A 9,430-nucleotide genomic window follows, 5' to 3' on the forward strand; every position below is an offset into this window, starting at 1 on the left:
TTTGAGTGTATACCTACATTACAGTAATTAAGGAATAAGCGAGGCAAATCAAGCCTGCCCAAGTTTGGCGCTTATGTAAAAACAGGGCTGTACTGGTTAGTTAGAAAAGGTGGTGCCAACGAGGCAATAATTCTTAATTTTTTGAACGATTATCGTAAAATTATGTGAATTCAGCCATCAGTAAAAGCATAGCATCTTATGAAATACATCGGAGCCGGAGCTACTGCTTATAGAACCGGGTTCAGCTCCGGCTGCTCTTGAATTTTATGCAGAGCTCCGGCTCCAGCTCTGGCTCCAGCTCCAAATCCGCTGAAAACGCTCGGCTCAGGGGCTCCGGCTCCTTGCTCCGGCGGCAAAGCCCTGATGAAGATGGCCTGTGCCACACGTGCATGGTAGACGATACGGTCGAACACTTCCCGCGGGCGCTTTATTGAGTCCATATACAATTCAGCCGGTTATTGTATTCGTATTAGACATTCGATCAATCTAATTTTTGTGGGTGTATTATTTTCGAAGTGGTCTGGTGCACATTGCACAAGACCATAGTAGTCGAGCTCCATTAACCCCACATACAACGACCGTTAAGCAAAGAGAATGAAAGGGGAAACAAAAAATTGTTTTATTTAAGGCTCCCATTTCGGTTTTATAGCCAATTTCATATTGTCCGTTGCCCGTCCAGACTCCCAATCACGCATTCGCGCAATTTCACTATGGTGGGCGGCTAGTTTAACATGCTAGTCAAACTACTGAGTTTAGGCCCTCTACTAGTCGAATTAGGTTCTCATTCTTGCTCTCATACCGTCATACCGCATGGTTGGTCGCACAATGGAACTTGCATTATATCTCAGTCGCGAATAGAAAAAGGTTGAAAGGCACTCGCCTAGGTGTACGGGCTGTACTGGGTACTCTTTCGTTTCTCTCGTCCATTCTCTCTCAAAACCGCCGACTTTGCGAACCACCGGTCTGGAATCAACTCCTGAACAAAGATATGCTGAATGTCAGAATGAAGCAACACGATGTGCCACCAGCAGTGTACGCACAACTTCTGTTGTCAGCCAACAACAGCTGCTGTTGAACGTTCTTTCTCCATTCTTGGCAAGCTACTTAGTAAAGACAGACACTTTCTATACGAGAATGTAGGAAAGTATCTTTCGTTGTACTACAACAAATTTTAAATATTTCTACCATAATACGTGATGTAACTACTGAAATTCTTCATAAGGACAGATTTCGTTAAAATACTAGTTTCTCGTGTAAAAATCTGTCAGCTTTAAGCATAAAACGTGCTTTCAGGTTAAACTACTTCGTAAGGACCAGGGGTGGGCAATTATTTTCCATTTTTTTAGGTCAGGAATTTTCTGTTTTCCAAGTCAAAAAAAAATCGCCAAACCGATATGATACAAACTCTTTGAAATAACTGCGCAGCAATGCCACCAAATCGTTCATAAGTAATTGACCCAAACAACGATAAAGACTGTTCATAAAGCACTTCAGACGTGATGGAAAAGTTAGGCACTCCTGTAATAAACCTGTTATGTTCGTGCATTTACGTTTTAGTGTCGTACAACTTTCTTTCTATAGGATTAGTAATTACCGCCAATCATTATTTCCTCGTGTGTCGTTCTTCGTATTTATACCCTGTGTTCTGTTGTCTCGTGGTCTTTCATTTAACTGCACTCTGGATCGTGTCGCCTGTCTTGAAGTTATACTGCTGATAATATACTGATTTCTTATTGCAACCTCGTTGCATTGAGTTATTGTTCAAACAAGATCAAGAACATAACAATTGGTGTCAGAAGTCGGATTCATATTTATTTCTGCGACTGAGATACATCATGGAAGCAAGTATATTGAAAATTCTTGAGAAGCAGCAAGAGATGATGGTGCAACAACAAGCGAAGCCGCAAGAGATTATGGCACAACAACAAGCGAAGCAGCAAGATATTGTGGCTCAACAACAAGCGATGTTGGTGCAACAACAAGCAAAGCATGACGAAGCAATGGCAAAAGTCATGTCAGAAATGGCGCAATTGACGCAGAGGTTGAATCCCGGTGCGTCAATATCTGAAGCGACCGCTCCCAAGTTTGATTCGTTCATCAAATCAAAGGAGAAGTAGGACAAATATCTGCAACGATTCAACCATCACCTTGCGATTTACGGCATTTCCAACATGGAGAAGAAAAGAGCGTGTCTACTCTCATGGGTCGGACCTGAAACGTACTCGCTCCTACGTAATTTGTTTGGTGCTGCTGATGTCAGTGCGCATACCTTCGACGCGTTGACTGAGAAGTTGTCTACACACTTCAAAGACCCCATTCATGTGCAAGCAGCCAGGTACGAATTTTACAATTGCAAAATGCAACCTGGACAGTCGTACGCCGATTGGATCGCAACCCTACGCGGAATCTCCAAGGATTGCAACTTCACATGATCAAGAGAAGGCTGTGATGAGAGCTACGTTGATGAGCTAATGCGCGATATCATCATTAAAGAAACGCCGCACGCGGGTGTGAGACGGCATTGTCCAACACAAACCAATCCATCCCTTGACGACGCTCTCAAAGTAGCCGCAACATACGTGAGAACGCTGGAAACTGATAGGGTTATCCAGGGCGAGAGTAGCAGTAAAGACACTTCTATCGTCAACAAGATGACGGGAAGTTATCAGAAGGGGAAAAAACCTTCCAAATCCATTCAAGGCAACTTCCCGGAAAGACTGAAATCCTGCAGCCGCTGTTTCATCGATCACCAGAGAAAAGACTGTCAATATCGACATGCAGTATGTCAGAAATGTGGTCGTAAAGGTCATATCAAACCTGTGTGCATGTCTACCAAACCTAGTATCACGCAACAGGTCACATCCGTCAATTTCCGCTCAGTGCCGCTCCTCTCCTTCGACATCGATCAACTATATCGACGCGTAGGAAACCAGATCTGGATCAACTCCAGCATCAACGGCATTCCGTTGCCGACACAGTGGGACACTGGTGCACCCTCCGCCATGGTGGGATTGACTGGGTACAAAACTTTGGGCTCTCCCAAACTCTCAGCCCACCATTGCTCTTTCGTAGCGTATGGCGACAAGCCACTGAAAGTGAAAGGTATTTGCACTGTAAGCGTGCAGGTGGGTTCTGAAGTTCGAGTTGGCTTAAAATTGGTAGTTCTCGACGAACACCGTGGGCAAAACATTTTTGGTCTCGATTGTGTGGGCAAAACATTTTTGGTCTCGATTGGAGCGATGCTTTCTCCATGACCGCAAGGGAACGTCTGCTTTGGATGCAATTTCCTCGCAGATGGTCAAATCGCAATCATGTAATACTATTGACATTTCTGATTCGAACGACAAATTGGTATCTTTTCAGTCCAAATTTCCCTCCCGTTTTCTCTAATGTATTAGGACGATGCACCAAGACAAAGGTGACAATTCACTTGAAACCTAATGCCAAGCCCGTATTCAACAGGCCACGTCCTTTGCCTTTCGCAAGCCAAATCGCTGTTCAAACCGAATTGAATAGATTAGTCAATCAAGGTATTCTCGAACCAATCAATTACAGTGATTGGGCAGCACCAATTGTTGCCGTCACTAAATCTAATGGATCAGTACGCATTTGTGGTGACTTCAAAGCATTGAATCAACAAATTCAGATAGATCAACATCCCCTGCCGTCCTTGGATGAAATTCTTCGCAAGTTACAGGGTGGTTGTATCTTCACAAAAATTGATCTTGCCGATGCTTATTTTCAGCTAGAATTAGATGATGATGCGAAGAATTTGTGTGTCATCAACACGCAATTCGGTCTATTCCGTTATCGAGTCGCATCTAGTCCCGCAAATTTTCAACGTTGTATTGATGCCATGATCGCCGGCTTACCCGGTGTTGCTAGTTTTATCGATGACATAATCGTTACTGGCATTGATGAGAGAGAGAGAGAGAGAATCTTTATTCATATACATTACATATCAACATAACACTACAAAAATGTAACTGTGAAGTGCGACATGCAAGGTAGACGGGAGGCTCGATATGACATAGTCTTCAGAGCCGAGCCACCCGGGACAGGAGCAATTTTCACAGTCGATAACTGATGAAAAAAAATTAAAATAAAAAATTGAAATAAACCAACGAACGAACGATAGGAAAAATAAGACACAGTATCATGGACCAATTTGAAACACAACACAAATACAATTTAGCGGTAGTTAGAGATAAGAGAATGAAAACATTGTTTTTTAAAAGCACAAGAGTCTAAATTGCGGAGATTAGGTGGCAGTTTATTCCAAACATTGACACCAATAAAACTGATTGAATTTTGTACTAGACTGGTAGAGTGGTGTTGCACAGACAGAGACAAGTTGGAAGAAAATCTGGTATGATGTTGGTGGATATCTGAAGGTATCTTGAACAGATTATCAAAATATAGTGGCAGTTCACCCTGATGATAGCTATGCATGAATTTCATTACCTCAAATTTGAAAACGTCTTCCACTTTCAATATTCCAACGCTACGATACATGCTATTACAATTCTCATATCTAGATTTCCGACAGAGAATTCGTATGGCTCGGTTTTGCAAGACTTGCAATTTCTGCAGATGTTTTTTCGCAGCAGGTCCCCAAACTAGGATCCCATAAATAAGATAGCAGTGAATTAAGGCATAGTAGACTGATCTGAGAGTTTGATGAGGAATTAAATTTTTAAGGCGATAGAGAGCCCCGACACCACGCGAGATTTTAGTTTTTATATTGTTGATATGATCAGACCATCCGAGTTTATCATCAATGATAATGCCAAGATATCTAACAGTTTTATGTGTATCAAGATGTGCGTTATTTACTATAATTCCACTGCGATTGACTTGTGTATGAAACACGAGGGTTTTGGTTTTGCAGGCATTGAGCTGAAGTTGGTTAGATGCCATCCATTTTGACACTGTCGATAGCTTAGTGTTAATGTTGTCAAATGCATCAGATAAATTTTATAACTAGGCTGGTGTCATCGGCAAACAGTGTGATGTCATTGTCAAATAAATGACCAATATCATTGATGTAAATTATGAACAGCAGGGGCCCGAGAACTGATCCCTGAGGTACACCAGTCTGTATGGGTAGTAATTGTGAACGCGTTGTTCCAATATGAACAAATTGTTTCCTATTATTTAAGTAAGATTCGAAATACATTTTTGCAAGTCCACGTATACCATATAATTCAAGTTTATCAACTAGTTTGGAATGATTGTTACAGTCGAATGCCTTTTTCAGATCTAAAAACACACCAGTGGCAACATTTTTAGAGTCAATGAGCTCATATATCCTTGAGGTAACCTGTAATATAGCTTGAGAGGTTGTGTGGTTATTTCTAAAACCATATTGATTTTAGTTTAAGAGATTCATTTTATTGAGATAACTGTTAAGTCTCTCAAATAATATTTTCTCAAGCAGAGTGGCAAACGGTGACAATATCGAAATGGGTCGATAGTTGCTTGCGTTGGTTTTGGGATGAACGCGATCATTTTCGCAACTTATCGCTACTCTCTGACAGGGCTGTGGAGTCGGAGTCGGTGGAGTCGGAGTCGGAGTCTGGGTAATTTTCGCTTGATGGAGTCGGAGTCGGAGTCGGAGTCGTGAAAACTATAATAGCTGGAGTCGGAGTCGGAGTCGGTGGAAAAATACTGACAGGAGTCGGAGTCGGAGTTTGTGAGAATGACCCTGACTTCGACTCCGACTCCGACTCCTACTTCTCTATCATGAAAACATTTGCTTTCAAAGAATTTTCAATATAATTTTTATGTACCACCAATCACTGTTATTAATAGCCATACAGATCACGTGCGGCAAGCCCATGGCACGCAGGCCAAATTTGGCACACGAGAAGGTTGGGTGTGGCCTGTGAGGTAATTCTCGGAATTATTTATGACATCAGGTACAATTGCAAGGCCAACCAAAATTTGATTAGCATGACCGCGAAATTTGATGATGACTAAAACAACAGTTCTGACGCATTGACGTATCCAGGGGCCAGCCACATTTATCCCAGATCTTCGTATATGACCATAAAGTAGAATGTTTCATAGCTGATTTATTTGACTTGAAAATTTTCTCTGTACTTCGCGTGATTCATTGTCACTAGATTTCTTGCATTCAGTAGGCCTATTTGAGCCCCCTTCTGGAAATTATAAATACATATTATTCACAGAATTGAGTCTAACTGTATTCGCAAAAAGGAGATACGGCTTCGCTTGTGCACTCGCAGCGAGATCGTCGACAAAACATTTGCACAAAATGATAGAGGCATGTTCACTGATACCGTCGATTTTGCTATTTCTAAACATCGAATAATCCTGTCCTTGCCAAATGAGCCCAGTGGTATACAAATGCGACCCCCAATGTATGTTAGCAACATATTTATTGATATAATTCAGGCATTATATTGCAAAAAAATTTAGCGCTTCGCGCGACAAGGGCCTGATAGCGCATTGCACAGTTGCATGACATATTATCAATTTTAGAGCGTAACTATTGTTGGCAATGTTACCTAATTCGGTTTGCTCCTATCGGACGACTAAAACAAGGTTATCAACATTCCAGTTGCCCGCGCAATGGTTCGTAAATCTCATGTTTCCCTTTGGCCGACAAAGTTGCCCACCCCTGATATAGATAAAATTAGACATTACTTACTACATTAATTACAACTCGGTTGCACAGGGGAAGAAAATCGCAAAATGCGCTTTCGCGATGCAGTCGAAATTGATGCAATTCTTGGAATTATACCATGATACTGTGACAGAGCAAACGCATCGGCAGGTTTTGAAAAATTGTAAAAATGATGTAAATATGACCAAACGATGCTTCCCGCTTGACAAAATGAAAAATATTTGTAGTGTAGCTTAGCTGTTTGGGTCGAACAAATGATTAAGAAAGACTGCAAGTCCCAATCCTTGAATACTTGATTAAGTACGTGTAGACTAGGGATGGTGTGAACCTCTGAAAGGTTCGGGTTCGTGTGAACGCGAACCTTTTTGAAAGGTTCTGTGTGAACGCGAACGTGAACCTAGTGACGTCATATTGCTAATTCCAACCCTAATTTCAGTGAAGTGATAGCCTTGCAATACCTAGCGACGATTCGGGCCACATAATGCCACAATGCTGAAATACCTATTGGTGTTTTAAACGTCTACAGATGTATCAACTGGGGCAATCAATTGATATAATCATCCCAGAAAATCAATATCTTGCGTCGCTTTGCCACAATTCCGACGAGAGCTTGCAAGGGAATATAAGGTTACGCCTTAACGGTCAAGGTCAGGCCTGACAATGTATTCGGCGTTCCTAGTATTGCTACGTTGATATTGAGCAGAGTGTAGAACGGGTTTCCCTACTTGCTACCGATGTTACCCCTTTAACAAGTTATACAGCAGTAGCCAACACCCCAATCCACGGAGTTTGTTTTTATGATACAATAAACATGATACATCAGACAACGATATAATTTCATTGATTGGTTGGTCAAGAGTCATTCGCTGACAACCTACATGTAGTGTTTCGCTCTTGATGTTGTGGGGTTGTGGGTCAGGCTCACAGCAGAGATGAGTCACTAAATATTCGCAAACGGAAAGCTGAATATTTCGAGCAAACAATTGTAACAAAGCAAGTAAAATGTTTGAGATTGTAAAGGTGCATGCTCGTTTAGTGTTGATTTCTATGCTGCCAGCGTCATGCATATACCAGGCCCGCAGTTGAAATGCAATAAATTTCAACCAAAGATGAAGTGAAAATTGTAATGAAAATGAAATAATGAAATAATGAAGTGAAAATTGTAATATATGAAAAAGGTTCACAGTGCAGAACCTACCAAGGTTCGTTTGTGAACGCGAACCTCTAAATATCTGAGGTTCACACACAGAACGCGAACGTGAACCTCGCGTTCACACCATCCCTAGTGTAGACTAGACATAGGCTATGGTCTTTGACTACTTAACTATATTCCATTTATGACCAATGTCTATTAGTAGTTAGAGTGTGTGTGCTTGTAATCAGGATAGTGTGCAATGACAAAATTAGTAAGTTCAATCTCTTTTATTAGTTGCTACCTCATACACAAGAGCTACACTTGGATTTTTTATCTACATTTTATCATACATTATTGGATATCTGCCATATTTGAATGATTCATACATTTCAGGATATTAGAGAGTCCACGTTATAAAAACTTGAAAAGGGAAGGATATTTAGCTAATCTTTCTTTCATGTTAATTGCATAGTGGATAATTCGAGCTGTTCCACAATGAAACAATTTAGCATGCCACCGTTATTCATATGTTTGAATATGTTTAATGGTTGTATGATAGTCATTCAACCGACAATGTGGCATATCATTTTCGAAGTAAATTGGTAATATTGCTGGAGTCGGAGTCGGAGTCGGGAGTCGGTACGTTTAAAGACCCAGGAGTCGGAGTCGGAGTCGGAGTCGGTACGTTCGAAGACTCAGGAGTCGGAGTCGGAGTCGGTATATTGAAAATGTGTGGAGTCGGAGTCGGAGCCGGAGTCGGTGGTAAAATTTACCGACTCAACAACCCTGCTCTCTGAGCGCCTCACCGAATACGGCTTCACCGTCAACTTCGCTAAATGTGAATTTTTCAAAAGTAGTATCGAGTATCTTGGTCTCATATTTGACAAGGATGGCAAGCGCCCGTCTAACAAATCCGTTGAAGCAATCAAACAGTTGCCTAAACCTCAGGATGTTCGCCAGCTACAGGCATTCCTGGGCAAAGTCAATTATTATCGCGCGTTTATTCCTAATTTCACGAATAAAGCCGCTGCCTTGTACCGTCTTCTTCAAAAAGACGCGGAATTCATTTGGAATACGGACTGTGACGCAGCTTTTCGCATTCTCAAAAACGACGTAATCGACGCTACGCAGTTAGCTCATTATGATGAACAAGCATCTCATTTTGTCAACGGATGCTTCTCAATTCGGAATCGGCGCTGTCCTCTCAATCGAGCACAATGGCGAAGAGAGACCGATCGCGCACGCATCGAAAACGCTTTCAGATTCGCAAAAATCCTACTCTCAAATAGAGAAGGAAGCTCTGTCAATCATTTACGGAGTCACTAAATTTCGTCAATTCTTGTATGGTAGAAAATTTACGCTCGTAACGGACCACAAACCGCTTTTAGCTATTTTCTCGCCGGACAAGAAAATTCCCGTGATTACAGCGCAACGCTTACAGCGATGGGCACTAACGCTCATGGCTTACCAATACGATATTCGCTATAAACCGACTAATCAGCACGGAAACGCCGACGGTTTATCTCGCCTACCAAAAGGTCCAGACCCTGAGTTTGACGAACTGGAAATTCGTGAAAACGCGGAGATCGTTCACGCTATTAATATGGCATTCGATGGCTTACCGTTAACTCGCAATGAAATTC

The sequence above is a fragment of the Botryllus schlosseri genome, chromosome 13, assembly GCF_051294905.1.
Source record: "Botryllus schlosseri isolate E-star chromosome 13, Bs_hap1, whole genome shotgun sequence".
Lineage (NCBI taxonomy): Eukaryota > Metazoa > Chordata > Ascidiacea > Stolidobranchia > Styelidae > Botryllus > Botryllus schlosseri.